This window comes from Rousettus aegyptiacus, unplaced genomic scaffold (assembly GCF_014176215.1).
Source record: "Rousettus aegyptiacus isolate mRouAeg1 unplaced genomic scaffold, mRouAeg1.p scaffold_m13_p_1, whole genome shotgun sequence".
NCBI lineage: Eukaryota > Metazoa > Chordata > Mammalia > Chiroptera > Pteropodidae > Rousettus > Rousettus aegyptiacus.
Window position 1 is genome coordinate 99,043,205 of NW_023416284.1, and position 19,994 is coordinate 99,063,198.

Sequence of the window (19,994 nt, forward strand, 5' to 3'; positions counted from 1 at the left end):
CTGAGCCTCGGTTCACTCTTCTGTGAACAAGGAATAGTCATTCCTGCCCCACATGGCTATGGTGGAGAAAGAATATACACTTTTAAGCCAGACACCCTACTTGACCTTCTCAATTTAAGCAACTAACAATGCTGAATAAAATTTAAAATATAAAAATTATATAGATATTGCTGAGCTGGTACAAATGGAAGGATTCTTCAAAGACCCAAAACGAACCAAAAGCAGGAAACTTGGGAGGTGATCTAGCAGCAAAGCTGGCTGTCACCCTTAGTGTTCCTGCTGAACCCCTGAGATTGTAGGTTTCCCCGTGGTGGCTGCACGGGTTTCAGGAAACAGAAGAAAAAGCCTAGTCTCTCCATAAAGATGTGATTCTAAAAGGCTCCACCCTCAGTGAATGAGAAATAAAAGCACAACACAGAAAGGAACTACAAGGAAATCCGGTCTTGGGCTGGGTAGAATGGGAGGAAAATCTTTCCTGAAAAGTCGTAACCAAATGCTGGACATCACACAGGTTTAAAGTTTGAATTGAGGCTACTTACGTAGACAGAAAGACCTTCAGTAGAAAATTAAAGTGATTTTTGGTTGGTGGTGCCCCTAGAAATCCAGCAAAAGTTAATGCAAATCCTCTCTGGAAAAATCAACTATCAACCCATACCTCAAAAAATTCTCAAAGATAAAGTTACAACAGAAATGAGCAGATCACAGAAGACAACAAGACCAGGAATCAAGGCACTGTGAGTACTAGCCAGCAGAAACAACGGACGGCAGAATCAGACCTGCAAAGATTTCACATTCTGGAATAACCAGACATAAAATTTTATATTTTCTAAATAGCTACTTCAATATACTAAAGAAACTGAAAAAGAAATTTTCAAGTATGAGCAAGAAATTAAAAACTAGAAAACTGCCAAGCAGATTTAAAAAATAATGGACCAGAACTTCTAGAAAGGAAAAAATTCAATGGATAGATTAGACAGCATTTGAGATACAGAATAAATTAAATGGAAGACAGATTTGAAGAAATTATTCAGAGTTCACAGAGAGATGAAGAGATTAAAAATATGAAATAGAGGTTAAGAGATACAGAGAACAGAATGAGAAGCTCTACCGTAAGTCAATCATAGTTCCAGAAGGAGATACTACAGAAAATGGGAAAGATGATACTCAAAGAAATAAAAGGTGGAACTTTTTCAAAATTGTTGAAAGATACTCATTTTTAGCTCTAGGAATCCCAATGAAATCCATGTGGAATAAAGATTGAGAAATTGACACCTAGTTACAAGACAATGAAGCTGTAGAACACCAAAGAAAACAATATATTTAACATAACCAGAGAGAAATGTCAGGTCACTTATAAGTGAACAGCAATTAGAGAGCCAACTTTTCAACACAAACATTCACAGCCAAAGGCGGCGGATTAACGGCTTCAATGACCTAAGACTATATCCAGTAAAGGTACTTTTTAAAACTGAGAGAAAAATAAGATATTTTCAAGCCAACAAAAATCAAAAACCAAGCCAAACGAGAAAAAAATTGAAGTTTTATCACCAATAGACTCTCGGTAGAGGATAATGCTAAAGGATTTACTTGAGGTGAGAGAAAAATGATCTCAGGTTCATGAAAGTGAGAAAGGTCTTGATAAGTATGTGGGTAAATCTATACAAACACTGTATGAAACAATAACCAGTAGGGAAAAAAAAAGGGTAGAAAGAAAACACAGGATGATGACTATATGCAAATTGGAAGAGGCAGTGGTTAGAATTAAACCAGTTTATGGTTCTTATATTATTCGGAAGGTAAAGACACTGATTAATTTTAGACTTTGTTAAGTATGAGTATGCCTGTTAAAATAGCTGGGGTAACCACTGAAAGAACAGATACACAGCATGTAATTTCCAAATAAAGATGGAAAATGGAATGAGAAAGAGCAGAAAAAATAGAAAGTATATAAAGATGGTAGATAGAAACAAATCACAATTCATCAATAAGATATACCTATCCTAAATATCTATGCACGAATAGCACCGCCCTAGAATACATAGAGCAAAAATTTCAGCACTGTGGGGGGAGAAACTGATAAATCTAGTGGGAGATTTTTAACATATTTTTCTCAATAACTGATAGATAAATCAGACAAAAACAGAAAAGCACATATTGTAGATGATTTGAACAGCACAATGAACTAACATATTGGTGCTCATATATAGAAAACTATATCCAATAATTAGAGAACACACATTCTTTTTACTCAGAAAATAGTTAAGGAAAAAAAGTGTAAAAAGATAAAATACGAGAAAGGAACACACAGAAGTAGTTCAATGCTTATTTCAAATTCCAAGGATCCAAACCTATTTTGTCTTAAAAAAAAGAGAATCTGTCTTTCCTGTTCACTGACATATCTCTAGAGTCTAGCACAATGATGGTCACAAAGAACAGTAAGTCCCCACTTAATGTCGTCAATAGGTTCTGCGACTTTAAGCCTAACAACATAAAACGAAACCAATTATACCGTAGGCTAATAGATAGAAACAAGAGTTCCTACAGCATCTCGTCAACATTCTATTGAAACAACACTGAACGAAATGACACCATTCATGGACCAGCTATACTAATGAGTGGTGAATGAAGGATTCTCTGTTGAGGAAGGCACAAGTTGAGTGAGCAACTAGAGGTAATGAAGTGCTTTCCAACATGGAGGAGAACAAGAAGAGAAGGTGAGTGGTGCCAGTCTTGAGGGAGAATTCATACAGACAAGAAAATCAGAGCCATGACGATCGTCTTCAAATCTGAAGAGTCATGTAAAAGAGTTTTTGAAAACCCAGTCTTTGTGGTTCCATGTGGCAGAGCAGCAAAGAGCAGACAGAAATCCCAGAGAGGAAGAATTTGTCTCAGTATTAACAAGAATTTTCTAACAACTCGCTGTGCAGTATTGGCTCGGAATTGCCCTGGCAGATCCTTGAAGGCCTCTTATGACCCTGTGGGGGACAAGAGTTTCTGTCCAGGATCCCAGACAACAGAAGGCCATCCTATTCCAAAGATTTCTTCGCCCCAAATTCCCTAAATCCCCAGTCCCTAAAAGATCTGCCCAAGGTCCCAGATTCAGGAGGTGGGAAAAGAATAATGAGAGCTCAGTCTCCAGGAACTCAATTCAGTGTCCTATCTGCTCCACCATCGGCCTCTCCATTAACCAAAAGGAACACGTTTTCCTCATCGGCGACACACACTAAGGCCACCCATGTCCCAGGAAACCCCACTTTTCCAGCACATGGCGAGGGATTACAAAAGCAAATAGAACTAGTTAAAATGAAAATTCCTAAAACCTTCCAGGAGAAGGCAAGCAAGCTCACCTTGATCTCCGCAGCAGATGGTTGAGTTGGGGGCCTGGCTCTGGGGGCTCCTCCTGCGGCTGGCCGGTCATGCTGTTCTCATGCTGCTGGGCAGGTGGGAAAAGGAGACCTGGTTCTGTGGGAAAAAGAGAAGGAAAGGTCACTTCATCTTTTGCTCCTAGCTTTCCATCATCAGCCTGTAGATGACACTATCCAGAAGCCCTGGGAGTTCCTGAGGCTGGCCTCACCCACTCTCATGCCATTGGGGAGCAGGCATGTACTGGATGGACGTTTCCCACGCCCTCCAATGTGCCAGGGGCTCTAAGGAATGAGGCTGCAAGATGAACTAAACGCAGTCCCTGCTCTCAAGAAACAATCTGGCAGGAGAGAGAGAGAGAGAGAGAGAGAGAGAGAGAGAGAGAAACATATACATTTCATTAGAATATAATGTGGCAACTGCTGTGATTTCCCCAAATCCATTCACCAGCTTACCTGTCCCACAGAGGAGCAGAGGCAGCTTACAAGCACTACAGCACAGAGCTTCTCAAACTACTGTAGTTGAGATGAAGAACCAGTTGTCTTTAATTATATTTTATATTATAAAATATAAAGAAATGAATTGCTAGAAAAAGGAAATGAAAAAAACGTTCACACAAACTACAAGCCTACTTTTTACAGATTACTCTGTCAAATGGGTATGAAAGTTTCTAAGTGCTTTCTCTCTAATTCTGCACTTATCTCGTGAACTGGTAAACAGTTTGCAGATCAGCATCATCCCACGAACCATAGTTGAGTAGCGCTGCTATAGTAAAAGCTTATAGAATGCAACTCTCCTAAGATGTCTGGCTGATCTCTTGGTTCTGAGAGTTCAGTGAGTCTCTCTCCAAGGAAGGAGAACCATTGCAGGGCCTTTGGAAAAGTACGGCTTTGGGGTGTTTGGACAGAGACAGTGTCAAGTAACAGAGCAGGAGGCTCATGGAACCTGGTCAAAAGTTGTGCCTGGAGCCCCGCCCTGTTCCACCATGAACTTCCAACCCTAACTCATGGCAACCCCAGCAGAAGCTACCGCCCTGAATGAGAAGAACAAAGTGTCATCTATTAAAATGGAAAGGGACATTTCAGAAAATAAATCATTTCCAAAATGTCAAGAGGGCTGCTAGTGTTCATTCCTACTATTTAATGCTATAAAAATGATTTTTTTTTTTTAAAATTGAGAAATCCTTTGTCTGTGACAGTCAGCTCCAAAAAAAGCCTTTAAGTGCCTATTGCCTTAATACTTTAGGGAGAGATTACAAGTCATTTTCATCCATTTGAATGTTTAAGAGAAAGTGCTCATTCCTCTAAACTCTCAGCTTTTAAGTAGTGCTTATTTTAAACTTTACAAGAAGATAACTCTGCAGAAGAAAAATTCTTTTCCAAATCTTTTTTTTTTTTTTTTTAATGCAAACACATATACACTCTTACTCCCTGCTTCAAATGCTAAATCATCTTCAATTTGGGAGTTTGTTGCTCATGAAATTCTAGCGATAAGCACATCATAAACATTCCTAGAGGAAGGGAATGCTTTTGAAGCCATACTTGTGATGTTACAAAGATTGTATATCATTATCTCTGAATGTTGACGAAGAGAAGGTTATGGAAATAACTATTTATGTACAAATAAGTCAATATAGTAACTGGCAACCTACATGGCAGACCGTGGCATGGGATGGGAAGCAGGAATGTACTTCCCTCAGCCTCCATGAATAAATGTGCTGTCCTTACTCTCAACATGGGAAAGTAACGCTCCAAGTTCCCCAAGGCAATGTGAGTCTTTGGAACTAGCCTGTGCAAAGGTCCTGTGACGAGAAGCAGCATGGTCTGTTCTAGCGATGAAAGGAGGCTCTAATAAGGATCAAGTAGGTTCTTGACCTTACGCCATGCTTCCATCGCGGTTGTATTCAAAGCAAGCATTAAAAATGTGCAGGTTTTTCAAGAAGTACCCAAGAAGCTACCAGGAAAATTGGTACATATCCGTTAAATACTCCCTCATCCTAGGCTGGAAAGAGGCATCCAAGAAAAGAGGCCACCTTGTCCCCCTCCTATTTTATAACAAGTTTTAGGACTCATCTATTTTCTCTCCAACAGTGGTAATTTGGCTAAATCCAATCTAGCCCTAGTGGTAAAAACTAGCTGGTCAATTCTGATATAAGACTGACAGTGAGTGTGGTTTTGGGGATGTGGCCAAGTACTATTAAAATTATTGCTGGAGAAGCCTCATGGTGGATGTTACTTTACAAAGATCATACAATTTCAAGTACAGAACATGAGCTTTGGGGCCAAGCAGATCTGGGTTCAAATCTGGCCTTGTCCCTCATGGACCATTTGGCCTTGTTCTTCTGAAAAATAGGGTTAGCAATGCCTTCCCTACAGTGGTCCTAGGGATATCAGCAAGCATGTAGGTCCCACAGCGAGCACATTGCCTGGCTCCCAGCAGGCCCTGGATAAGTGACAGCATTATTATCACTGCACACCAGTGAGTGGGGATGGCCATACCCCTCCCTCAATGTGAATATTAACAGGAATCCAGGAAATGATTTCCCAGGCCCACAAGGACTCAGTGATTAGCCATCACTGACCAAGGGTCCTCCTGATGACTCACCATTTCTTGGTGTGTGCCCTCAAGGATCCCCAGCCACTGTACTGAGAGTTCCCAGCTGGAGGTCCCAGGGCTGACCCTTAATGAGTCAAACCTTGTTGGCCCTAGGCTCAACCTCCCCAGAAGAATCCAGATGCCATTCCGGGACTCCTTCCAGGAGCTGGACCAGCAGCCAGTAGACTTGGGTTCTAGTTCTAGCTCCACCATGAATGAATGGGGGTTCCCTTGGACAAATAGCTGAGTCCCAGATGGCAGAGGAGATAAAACGGCCACCCCATCTTGAAGGCCTCACATAGGCCAGTCATGGTGCTGTGATTTCCCAGACAGTTATGGGCCCTACTAGGGCACAGGCAAGGTTTCCTTTTTCTTTTTTTCCCCACCATTGTATCGCACGGGCTAGCAGAGCAGTTTTCAATACTGACTGCACGTAGTTAAAACAGTCCTGCGGAGTCACTGCTAGTATCACCATTTTACAAGTGAGAAAACTTGAGGCTTGCTGACTTGTCCAAGACCACAAACCTGAGTGGTGGAGTCAGAATGTGAAGCCAGGAGGGCCTTCCTCTTTATTCTATTACCACATGGCCTTACAAGGCTGGTACCTTACTTACCTCTTTCTCATGGCCAGTGAGGACATGGCCCTGGAAGCTGGAAGGAAGTGTGCCCTTCCAAAGACTCACAACCGGCAAGCTGCCAAGGAAGGCCATAGTCTTCCCACTGCCCTACACCGCTGTCTGGGCCTCAGTTTCCCTTCTGCACACTGGCGGTAACCAATGCTGTCTCACATACCATACTACTGAGTTTAGTGAGGAATGAAGATTTAAGAGTCTTAGAGAGGAAAAAAAATAATGTACAGAAAGAAACACTTTAAATGGCCCAAACCCAAGAGGGAGGGTTTTCTCCTCAGCCACAAGGCAGATGAAAGGAAAAGAACAGCTCATATCCCACTGGGCAGGAGGTTGGGCACAGCCTGGGAAGGGAGGAGATACAGGATATAAACTATGGAGCTTCGGAAATGGGAAGCAGGACCAAATGTAACGTGAAGACTTCCCTCCATGCCACCCACAATACATTAGACGTTGGCACAGATTTTTAGAAGCAGGAAAAGGAAGAGGAGGAAAAAATTAAATCTGTAGATTTAATCTAAGAATACTAAGAGACAGTGTGGAGAGTAATCGACGCAGTGAGAAATCTAAAGACTCCAGTCACCTTGAGGCCAACCATTCGTCAAGGGAGTTCTCCTACGTAGAGATGACAGTGATATGAAAGAAGATCTTATTTTCACGCGAGACCCCTCCACCCACTGCCAAATGCCCAAAAGCTTTCCAAATGTGGGGAAAACTCCCATCCCTTCTCCAAACGTCTCTCCTCCTTTTGTTGCCCTATTTTTACCCCCCAAGGAGGTTGGGAAAAGAATAACTTTCATGCACTGGAGGAGATAAGAGGCAGACCACTTAATCAGACCTTTATGTACCTGGTTATTCCAGAACACAGAATCAGGACCATTCACGTCGATATCAGAGCAGCTGAAGCACTGTGAGCACATCAAATGGACTCACTGTTAGGTCGACAATGGATGGCAGGCCACCATCCGCTCTCCGACCTCCTCAGGTCTCCCGCCCCCTTGCTCGCAGCTCCAACCAACTTGTCTTTCAAGTCTTCACATACTCCAAGCTCTTTCCTACCTCCAGGGCCTTTGCACATACTGGTCCCTCTAACTAGAATGCTCTTCTTCTAGCTCCCCTACCCCCATTAATGTCTAATCAGCTTTCAGGTTATAGTATCAGTGAGACTTCTTTGACCTCCCAGAAATTTACATGTACAGCAGCACTTATCACAGTTGCAATTAATTAATTATGTGATGAATGAGTTGGTACCCCAGACTGTAAGCCCAACTAGAGCACAGGCAATGTCCCATGGGCTAGCAGAGCAGTTCTCAATCCTGACCACACATCAAAATCACTTAGGGAGCTTTGGACAACACAGATGCCTGGGTTCTACCACAAACCTAATATATAAGTGTTAAAAGCTTTGCCAGGTGGTTGTAATATGCGGCCAAGGCTAAGAACCGCTGACTCAAGGAGGCCGTGGGTGCTGCTGGGCTTACGTCCTCCAGCAATCTTCAAGTGGCCCAGAGAGTTATACTAGGACCTTGCCGCCTTTGCTTATGTAGATACAATGTATAATTTAAATGTTGTTTTCCACCCCAGAGACTAAATTTGAGGAAATTCTGGAAGGGGGAAACAAACTCCTCATTGTTAGAGCAGAAAACTATTCCTTTCATTAAGTGTTCCCCCTACAGACTCTCCCCCAACACTCTGATGTCCACTAACCCTGGTTTATCACCTTTATCCTCAGGGCCACAGATTAACCTGATGTAGTCCTGAAATACACTTAAATCTTTGGGGTAAATCCTCTGATTAAAAAAAAAAAATTAAAATAGGCCCAGCTATACTATGCAGTAGAATGCAAAATTTCACATTAAATTTTATTAAAACAAGAGAGTTCAAAGTCAATTCGTGCTGGGATGGCTCTCCAGGCCAGTCCCAGGACTCAGGTAGAGGTGCTCTGCAAAAACTCACCCAGGGGACACTGGGATGGGAGAAGCCATTCCTAGGGGCAAGTCATCTGCACTGATCTGGCCTTTCTAGGGCAAGCCAAGAGCAAGCTGTCCCTACCCACTCAGTACCCTTACTAAAGGGGAGGGAGTAAGTGCTGTGGTCTAAACGTCTGTGTCTCCTCCCCATTCCCAAATTCATATGCCGAAATCCTAACCCCCGAGAGCGATGGTATCAGGAGGTAGGTCCTTTGGGAGGTGCTTAGATCATGAAGGTGGAGCCCTCAGAAATGGGATTAGTGCCTTTATAAAAGAGACTCCAGAGAGCAACCTCACCCCTTCCACTTTGTGAGGACACAGCGAGAAGGTGGCAACAGCTATGAACCAGGAAGAGTGCCTTCATAAGAACATCAAAATCACCGTGCTGCCACCTCGACCTTGGATGTTCCAGCCTCCAGAACTGTGAGAAATAAATTTCTGTTGCTTTTTAGCCACCTCGTCTGTGGTATTTCATTACAGCAGCCCAAATGGCCTAAGATAGTAAGATGTGTGAAAAAAATCCAATCTCTTGAACAGCACACGAAGGAGCAACTCCAGTTACCTGATGGTTGCACCAGCCCAACCAAAGCACTGTTCAACCATGTCCCACAACCCTGTGTGAGGCAGACCGTCGTTTAACTAATTGTAGGGTGAATTGTCCTTCACGCAGAGGTTCTCCAACTTTCGTGTCCACAGGGACCACCCAGGGGACTTAAGAATGAAACTTCCCTTTGCACACACTAGGTTGGCCATAAAATGAAAAACAAAAGCAAATATAGTGAGAATGTGGAGAAGTTGAACCCTTAGGCACTGCTGGTAGAAATGGGAAATATTGCAGCAGCTTTGGAAAACAGTGTGGCGGTTCCTCAAAACCTTAAAAATAGAATTATGACGTGACCCAGCAATTCTACTCCTAAGTACATAGCCAAAAAAGAAAAAGAAAAGTAAAAAGAAAACAGGTACTAAACAACAACAATAAACAAAAAAACCCACAAAACCTGTTTATAAGTGTTCAAAGCAGCTCTATTCGTGAAAGCCACGAAAGCAGAAATGATCCAAATGTCCATCAACTAATAGGTCAAACGATCTGGTCTATCCATGAATGGAATACTATTCAGCCATAAAAAAGGAATGAAGTGCTGATATGTGTTACAACATAGATGACCCTCAACAACATTATGTTAAGTGAAAAAAGACATGAAAGGTCACACTTGGTATGATTCTTTTTATCTAAAACACCCAGATAGGTAACTCCAGTGAGATGGAAAGCAGATCAGTGGCTGCTTAGGGCTAGGGGGAGGGGAGAATGGGGAGTGGCTGCTTAGTGAGCATGGGCTTTCCTTTTAGGGGGATAAAAAGGTCTTGGAACTAGATAGAAGTGATGGTCCAACAACACTGTACGTACACTAAATGCCACAGATTATACATATCAAAGTTGTCAATTGTTAATTTTATGTTATGTGAACTTTACCTTAATTAAAAAAGTAAAAAGACGCTTCCTGGGCTCTACCATGACAGATTCTGATATAGTAGCCCTGGGCTGAGCCCAAGGACCTGCTTTTTAAAAGAACTTCTGGGTAGTTCTGACATGAGGGCCCTCACCAAGTATGTGCCAGGCACTGGGCTTGGTGCTTTCAAATACAGAATCTCAGAATCACACCTCAAGGTAGGAATGATCACTGTTTTGTTTCAGAGATGAGGAGACTGAGGCTCAGAGAAGTTAAACAAGTTGCCCAGGGCACACAGCTGATTAACAGTAAGTATGGTCTGACTGCACAGATCATACTTTTCCCATTGCCCTACACTATGCCACTGTGTCCTTTAATAAGCTATTCCAGGCAGCAGAAATGTCATTTTTGTGTTTATATGTATAAAATGCTCTTTGTCAGAGACTTAGATCATCTTACTCATAGCATGGTCCTCAGTATCCCCTGGGAATTTACTAGGAGTGGAGACGCTTGGTCTACATCCAAGGTTTGCCGAATCTGACTCTGCTATCCCTCAACATTCGTGTGTACATGAATATGAAAGCTTGAGCATAACTGTGTCTCTACAGCTGTACTGTCTGAAATGGTAGCCATTAGCCACAGGTGATGATTTAGATTAAAGTTAATTAAAATGAAATAAACTTAAAAGCTCCGGTCATTCGGTTGTAGCAGGCACATGTGGCTAGTGGCCACCACACTGGACAGTGCGAGACGGAACATTTCCATCATTGCAGAGAGTTCTGTCCATTAGCACTATTCTAGAGTACTATTGATGCTTGGGGTGAAAGAATTCTTTGTTGTATGGGGTTTCCAGCATATGGTATCACAGGAGTTCTCAATCTGCGGTGCTCTGTCCCTCAAGGGACACCCAGTAATTTCTGGAGACATTTTTTTGGTTGTCATAGCTGAAGGGTTCTACTGGCATCTAACGGGTAGTGGCCAGGGATGCTGCTAAATATCCTGTCATGCACAGGACAGCTCCACGACAAAGAATTATTTGGTTCAAAATGTCAGTAGTGCCAAGGTGAGAAACCCTGCTCCAGAGTAATTAAGAAAACACAGTCATTTCTCAGTAAAACTGGAGGCAGGAGACTCATGAGGCCAAAGTGCCCCACTGCCCTCCACCCCGCCTTTGCCAAATTCAGAACCCCTAAGCAAACAGGTATCTTTTTTTTTTTTTTTTTGCCAAGAATGCAGAATAAAAAGTCCTGGCTCTTAGAATAATCTATGAACTCATCACTAAAATGAAGTCCCTACACTTCAAACCCCAAGGGCTGAGAAAGGCACATTCGTTTGTGTCATTTTTGCTTGGAATGTGATAAATTCCAAAGGAAATCAAAACCTGCCTGTTGGTTAGGTGTAGATATCATTCCTTCATTTGCTCATGCATCAATTTATTTAAAATTATTTACTGAATATCTATTATGTGTCAGGTACCCTTCTCATGTTAGAAATAGAGTAGTAAATAAAAGAAACCAGGTAGTTCCCTGCCCTTGTGGAGATGACATTCTAGTGGAGGAGGCTGACAGTACACAAGTCAACAAATACACCAGCAGTACAACGGCGGGTAAGATAAGTGTTATGAAGGAACATTAGCCAGGGTAAGAGAACAGAGGGGTGATGTGGGATGGGTATCTGAGGTCCTCTATCTTAAGTGTGACAAGGGAAGGTCCCCTGAAGTGGTGACATCTGGGCAGAGACCTGAATGAACTGAGATTGAACCAGGTAATTCAAGGGGGCATAAGAGTTCCAGGCAGAGGGAACGGCAGGTGTTGGGGTCGTCGGTGAAACGAGACTGGTGGAGTGCGCAGGGCTGGCAGTGAGGTCGATGAGGCATGCAGGGGCTGGGCAGCTGGGATAGGAAACTACTGGACGGCTCAGAGCAAAGGAGAGATGGGTTTGATTAACTTTTAACACAGAGAACGGACTATAAAACAAGAATAGAAAAGGCCAGACCAGTTACAAGGCTGCTTATAGCTTTCTAGCCAAGAGATGGTGATGACTTATTATGAATGAATTAATTAACAAAATCGTTAATTTTAACACTAGTTCTCTACTTAGCCAATGCTATTAACATTCTAGCTCAGATATATCATGGGTAGACCAGGCATCAAATTCAAGCTACTTCTATGGGAAAATGCATCTTGGGTTCCAAATGATTAACCTGGATTTTAAAACAAATGTATGATCTGGGAGAAGACAGCGGGAAAGGGAGGTAGGGGATAGGAGGGGGAGAAAAAAGGAGGATTATTCTCCAATTGTTCCCCTTTCTCCAATCCTATCAGGGAAGAGGAGTCTGAGAGGGGTTTTACCATCATAGTTCCAAGGGTTGTCGGGCAGTGGATGGATGAGACCCAGCTCTACTGCTACAGGCAGAGCAGAAGGGAAAGGACTGGTTTTCTCAGAAGGATGGCACCACAGCTGTGAATGGAGGAAGGCATGGACTCTTTCCCAAAAGCCGGAAAGCCTCTACTTTCAGGGTCTCTGAGGTTTCAGGGCAACACAGCCATGTCAGGGAAACAGACACAGAGTTGGCAGACTTAGGGCAGAATAATCCAGCGGTGCCTCTTCCTAACTGCATAGCACTGGGCATACCAGCCATTCTCCCCAATCCTCTGTTAACTGAAAACGAGGCTTCTGTCTCTCACAGAGCTTATGAGGAGTCAAACGAGATGATGCCTGTGCTAAGAGTGATGACTACTTCTGGTCTATATGCCTAAGTCGACAAGCACATCTGGAGCAGATGCAGAACCCACTGTCCTCCACAGGCATGTGGGTTGGTGCTATCCTCGTGTCCAGGTAATTCGGCTTTACCCATGGAAAGGGGCTTCTGTTCCATTAATTCATCGATGCAACAGCATTCACTGGGTCTTAGTGCCAGGCGTGGTGTTCAGAAGAAACAGAGTAAGATGCAGTCCCTACTCTCAAAAACTTAAAGGCAGTAGGGGCGGCAGGAGCCATGAAAACAGTTTCCTGTAATCCTTCTTTTCCCTCAGTACATGGTGATCACTTCCCAGATAGATTTCATGCCTTTAGACTACAGCCACCAGCCTTCTGGGGCCTGCAAGCCCCCCTTGACTACAGGTAACCTGCAGCATCTGCCCTGGAGACAGTGACCTCTGCTCCTCTCCAGACTGTCAAGCAGGCCCAGTCCTTCCTGCTGCAGTGGGCAAGGACACTGAGTAACATGCAGGGCTTGCTGGGCAGAGAAAGACTGGAGAAGCTCTGCCTCAGCAAGGCCTTCTTTCCATCACCCACCTCCTCCCTCCAGTGCACATGGCTATAAGAAAAAAGACCGGGATGGGTCAGACCAGGACACCCACTCCTGACCCCTAGCTCGCCTAGGGCACAGCATCTCTCCAGCATTTCCCAAGGAACATCTTCAAGAGAAGGCCCCACCTCTGAGTCATCTGAAGCAGAGAGGAGACCTTGTAAAAATAACTCCAAATATGAGCCTCCTGTACTCACATTATTCAAGATACAAAGAATTTAAAAGCAGGGCAGGAAGCAGAGGAGGAAAGTGTCGTTCACATCAGTTTTCTTCACATGACAAGCAGCCAGGAACTCACTTGCTGAGCCCCATTGCTCTCTCTCTCCTTGGAGTGATTACATAAGCTGGAGAGAGGGTCTTCTTTGCAACCTTCTAACTCTCCCACCCACCCCTCTTCATTTGTCTGTCACCTCCAAGTCTGAGCCATCCCGGTAACCCGTGCCAGCATTCAGAGGGGCTCGGATGTGCCCTCTCTCGGATGTCTTCCCTGAAACGGGGAGTTCTGCTGAAGCTTCAAGAGCCTCCACTGAGCTCCAGCAGTGGGATTTCTGGCACCGTGATCGTGTGAGGGAGAACCTCTGGGGGGAGGCCAGCAGGACCGGCCCGGTTCCTAGTAGCACATGGGTGGGGCTTTCTTGGAAGACCCCGGATTTCAAAATGTTAGGATATCTGGGCTGTGTGAGAACTCGTCTGGTCATATTTAGGGTTTCCTGGACTCTGAGACGGGAGGTGCTGCTGACCATTTCCACTCAGCTTTCTGGAAGACGTGGGTCTTTAAAGACCATGGAGGTAAGGATGGAGATTCTGAGATAAGGAAGAGACCCGAGTAAGAGGAAAAGCAAAGGAACAAGATGAGAAATAAAAATACCCTGGGTAGTTGGGACAGGTAGAGGTATGACCATCAGCATTTATTTAGCATTTATTAAACATGGTCCTTTATAGGGAGGCATCATAGTGGGGGTCCTGACCTCTCATGGCTTATAATTAAGAACAAACTAATAACTACTTTAATCGCGTGTGCATACATATTAGGAAATAAAAACTCCAACCAACTCATGGTAAATCTAAGTCACAGCTAAAGTCAGAACTCTGCTCCATGCCAGTAAAAAAACTATTAGCAAATTCATTACTTTGTGCTTTGTAAATACCCCTATTCACAAGAAAACATGCTTCAGAGTATGATGCTACCCTGACTGCAGGCTCTTCATCAACATTAAGTTTCTGGCTTCATGACCAGAAGCCAAACTTACCTCAGGCTTTCAAATATCTACAGTTATATTATGGCGGAGACACAAACAAGTCTCGCAAAATAAAGCTCCCGCACCCAATAAATACTTGTTGAGTGTCTAACTATGTGCCAGGCATTGCTGTATGTGACTGTGTACAGTGGTGAACAAGGAAAACAAAACTTCTTGCCCTTGTGGAGCTTTCATTTAATAGAGGCAACAGAAAATAAAGGAAATAATTAAAATACATAAGTATGTTAGACGGTTACAGATACTATAGAGAAAAGTAAAGCATGAAATGGGTAATAGTCAACGAAGGCCTCTCTGAAAAGATGACTTCTGAAAACGATCTGAAAGAGGTGGGGGGACCATGGGAGGATCTGGGGGAAGGGACTCCCAGGAGGAAGGAACAGCGAAGGCAAAGGCCCTGAGGTGGACACATGCCTGATATGACCGAGGAATCAGAAGGATGGTATGGCTGGGAAAGGGGGAATGAGGAAGAAAGCAGTAGAAAATTAGGTCAGAGGGAGTCAAAGGATGCTTTTAAAATGAATAAAATAGAGAAACAGAAGTACGATGGAGAGACCAGGTTGTTCACATAAGACATTTAGGAAAGGTCTTGGTAAGGAGGTGTCAGTTGAGTTGAGACCTAGAAGAGAAGTGAAGATCTGAAAAGGTCTAAGAAGAGAACATTCTAAACAACAGAGACAGCAAGAGCAATGGCCCTGAGGCAGGGATGAGCGTGCACACGGCAGGTACACAGTGGGTGGGACAGAGGCGGAGGAGTAGTGGGAGGGGGGTTCCCACCACTTATGGCAGCGATTCTCAACCCGGAGTGATTTTGCCCTCCAGAGGACGTATGACGACGTCTGGAGACATATTTAAGTTGTCATAACTGGGGAAGTGTTATTGGCATCTGGTGGGTAGAGGCCGGGGATGCTAATAAACATTTTGGAATGCACAGGACAGCCCCTGTGTTGATAATTCTCAACACAGAATTATCCGGGCCAAAATGTCAATAGTACTGAGGATGAGAAACCCTGGTGCGGGCCTTGCAAGGCCTAAGTCTATGCGCACACAGAGAAGCACAGAAGAGTACTGAACACCAGAGTCTGCCAGGGTGCAATCCTAACTCAGGGCACGTCCATCACAGCTGGGTCCAGTGTATGTGTATGGAGCTCTTATAACACAGGGAGTCAGGGTGGGAGGACAAAAAAGCTGTGATAAGGTTAATCTAGCCTAATTGGGAACCGAGAGGGAGCTCCTGGAGTAGAGAGAGACAAGGAGTGCTGAATGTGGGGAGGCCACTGAGACTATGTGTAAGCAGACAGAGGACACCAAGCACTGCTTTTAAGCAGCTGATGTCACTGAAGAGTCAAGACAGGGCCCAGGGTGAGGAGACAGAAGCTTCCCTGTTACAGCGAAGGAACAAAGGGCTGGAGAGGACTACAGGTGTGATGAGTGTGAAGGGCATAGGCTGAGGCCAGTGCATAGACAGCCCAGGACCCAAGAGTGAAATTACCAGGACAAAGAGCCATGGGTTGAAGAAAAGGGACTTGGGGTAGGAGTGACATGGTGGGAGGACCACTAAACACAGACACACAACACCTGGAAGAGGAAAATGAGAAACAAGAAGGACCCAGAAAATAGTAGGGGGCATTTTCAGTATGATCTCAAATTTGGTTGTTACTACAGAATGGGTTGTTTTCTGCTCCACTAAGGGTGGAGGCACCTGGAAGTCAGGCCTCCTTGCTACTGGTCAACACAGACAGCACTTCCGGTCGCAAGCGATTTCATTTCTCCCCAACGTCAAGTAAGTCCACAGGTCCAGGGATGAGTGGCTGAGATGACCAATGACTCTGACACGCAGTTAACCCCGAGCGTGCCCCTCCTCCTCACCCTTGTGATAATCTCGATGATTCATCTGGAGAAGCTGGTCCCACCTCAGTGGAAAAAAAATCTAGATGAGGTTTTCATCACTTAGAAATGAGAAAAATTTCTCAGTGCAGATGCGGGCCAGAACCATTCCATGGTCACTATGTAGGGAAGCCTTCCTAATTTGAGGGAGAGTGAGAAGGAGGGGCTGCCTCAGTAATTTTGTTCTGAATGAATTTCTGGTGGCAGTCTCAGGTCCATGTTTATGTGGGCTCGAGCAGGCAGTCACCCTTACTAACACTCTCATCAGTGCTAGCTCCCTACCTCTACAGATTTTTTAAGTCACATTTACTCTTCTCTACCTATAAAACATGTTCGCTGTAAAAGTTTTAGTAAACATACAAAATAAAAAGGAAAACCACTCACAATCCTGTCACTTTGTGAGAACCAACCTTCCTTCCTTCCTTCCTGTCTTCCTTCCTTCCTTCCTTCCTTCCTTCCTTCCTTCCTTCCTTCCTTCCTTCCTTCCTTCCTTCCTTTTCTCTCTTTCGGCTAAACTTTTAGGGCACTATTGTTGAGATCATACTGTGTATATAATTTTGTGACCTGTTTCTAACATAAACATTTTGTCATGTTATTAAAAGCTCTTTGTAAATACTAGCTTTAACCAATGACTAATAATCCATTGAAAATGACGGTATATTCCGTAATTATGGTATGTTACGAGAAGCAGAGGCCCGCATCCTCCAAGGATTTATTTCACTTGATGTAGGTACTTTTAAGTGACCCCAGAGCTTTGAATACAGAAACCTTTTCTTAGTACTTACTAAAGTGATCCAGGTACTCTGCCTCCTACTATGTCAGGTGGCCGTGGGGGTTACATGTGAGGATGACTTGATATCATACTGTCATGTGCAAAATGTATTCCCCTTCTCCAGACTTGGGACCTCTACATTGCACTTGGTTGAGGGGCGTATCCTATCTCATTCTTCTCACAGGAATACTAGAGTCTTATCTTACACATTCAGTTAAGGGGAAGCTCCAAGTCCTATTTAGGCATAGGCGATGGAGAAACATGGTTTAGGTTCTGAGAACCTAAGCTCCTAATGGTCATCAGGTACAGGGATATTCAGGGTTTGGTCAGCCATCGCCTGCAGGCCAACCAGCCAGCTGTTTATGTAAATAAAGCTTTACTGGAGCAGAGCCACACCCATTCATTTAAATATTATCTATGGCTGCTTTCTGCCATATTAAGCAGAGTAGTAGTGAAGAGATCATACAGTCTGCAAGCCTAAAATCTTTACCAGTTGGCTCTTTAAGACAGTTTGCTGACCCCTGTGTTTGTAGGCCAACCATTCTCCAAAATCTGTGCTCTCCCTATTCACCTGAGAGCTATCCCGGAGAAGCAGCTGCCCAGCCTGGAACTACATCTCCCAGTTCCTCCTGCAGCAAGGTGGGGCTGTGTGACTAGTTCTCACCAATGAAATGTGGGCCAAAGGATGTGTGTCATTTTGGGACCAAACTGGTTAAGAAGTGGGTGAACCTCCACCACCTCCTTTTTCCCCTTCCACCCGAACCTTGTGCACTCCTAGGCCCTGCAGTAGTGTTTCTTATCCTTTTTTCATCATTATTCCCTCTGTACCGATCCTTTTTAGACACTTTTTTCCCTAGTCTCCTTCCTCCACGAAACTGTAATACTAAAGATACACTGTATATTTGTTTAGGTACCATATGTATGTTGGTAATTTACATGTGAGGATATATGAGATTTTTTTTCTGCTCTCTTGAATGCAGTATTGCCCTGTTGAGAATGTAATATCCAGAGAATAGCAGAGTCACAAGATGGAAAGTGCCTGTACCCCTAAATGACCTTGTGGAGGAATGTTGGGCACAGCTGAATGGCACCTGCATTTGACTGTTATGAAAGCAAGAAATGACTTCTATCTTTTTAACCCCCCAAAACTAGGAGATGATTATGGTAACTAACATTGCCTTAACACATTAATACAAGATCTAAATTAGATTTGTCTTATTTAAAGTACAGATTGGACAGGCATGCAATATTATAAAAACAGAGGATGTCTCCTAAACCTAAAAGAGGTAAATTCAGAATTAAAAGCCCTACTTTAGACAGAGGAGTCTAGCCTGTTAGCCCTTGAACTCATATAGGCTAAACTTTTAAACAGATTCAAGAAGAATTGAGATCAATTCAAGAGAGCAAACTATTAAAGATGGACAACAAATTGACTACATTCATTTATTTCCTTTCCATCTGGACATATCAACACCAACATGAGAATGAAATAATTTGTTTTTTAAAGACATAATTTCAAATAGCAGAGAAAACAGGTGAGAGCTAGTGGGAAAGAGACTGAAACAACTTAATGGAAAAAAGATAGGCCATGGGAGATTAGAACTGATGATGCAGGCACATGAAACCTGAGCCTGGAATGGGCTCCAATATTATGGTACTCCATCAGCCTGGCAGAGTGGCAAAGAGGCTCACAACTCAGAGAGGTCAGAGCAATGGAAGGCAGCAATCAGATGTGAGGCTAAACGGGGACTATATAAAATTTAAAGTCATAAGAGTTGAAGTTCTCTATAGGTTCTCCACAGCTCCTGAGCAAAAGAAAGGAATTTCCTTCTCTAAAGAAACTAATATGAGATCCAGGAAGCAGTTAAACTAACGTAGTAAAACAGTATAGGAAAATCCCAGATGACAGTTGTGTCGCAGGCCTAGAGAGCAACCAGGTCAAACTTGAGAAGAACAGAGAACTCTGGGAGAAATGGAGAATATTCAAAACATCCAACTGGCAAGAGAGTTTGGGGGGAGAGAAAAATAAGTGTATGATAATGGCAAATGGTAAAAAAAAAAAAAGAAGGCAATGCGAAACTCTTGGAAAAATAAAAAGCTGTTAAAAAAAAGAAAGGATTCATAATATATTACTTGGTTCCAAAGAGGGTAAGAGATCAGGCATCAGGGGTCATATATTTAAATGCCTTCAGGATTAGGCTAATAAGTAAATGACCTAATAAGCAGGCTAGGTATGGGAGCACATGCATATACTATATGAGTGGCAGCGACTGTGGCAAATTGGAGCGGGCATGTCTGCTGCAAAGCAGGCAGCCTCCAGCAGTCTTACCATATGGGAAGTCAGACCATATGTGCCAGATCTCTCAACTTTTAGAACAATACCCCGAACTTAAAGTCTTCTGTGAAAACTCCCCCTTTTTTAGAATGTTGGCTGAATTTTTTTTTTTTTTAAATATCACTAGGCAAACCAAACAAGTACGTCCGAGGGTGGACTGTCAATCTACAACTTGTTCAAACATTCACATTGGAAAACTTTATCTGCTGATTTTTCAGTCTTTAGAATCAACCTACAGATGGATAAAAGCATAGAAGACTCAGTGGCAGTTACACAATAAACATGTTATCGCTCTTAACAACACAGCAGTAAAGGCAGAGACGACAGAAATCGGAAAGCAGAAGGCAGCTGGGGTAAGGGCACTAACACCTTCATCTCCCCGAGCAGGGAATAAAGAGACACTGTTGTTAATGAAGAAGAACTGTGATA

General features: G+C 43.5%; 1 protein-coding gene across 29 annotated transcripts in view; it reads right to left on the reverse strand.

The window, feature by feature from the left end:
• Nucleotides 1-19,994, reverse strand: part of TRERF1 (transcriptional regulating factor 1) — a 186,640-nt gene that overhangs the window by 56,571 nt on the left and 110,075 nt on the right. For all 29 annotated transcript variants that reach the window (XM_016128553.2, XM_016128557.2, XM_016128545.2 and 26 more), the window contains one exon: nt 3,348-3,462. The gene's annotated coding sequence lies outside the window, so the exon portion shown is untranslated. The remainder of the gene's footprint in view (nt 1-3,347; nt 3,463-19,994) is intronic.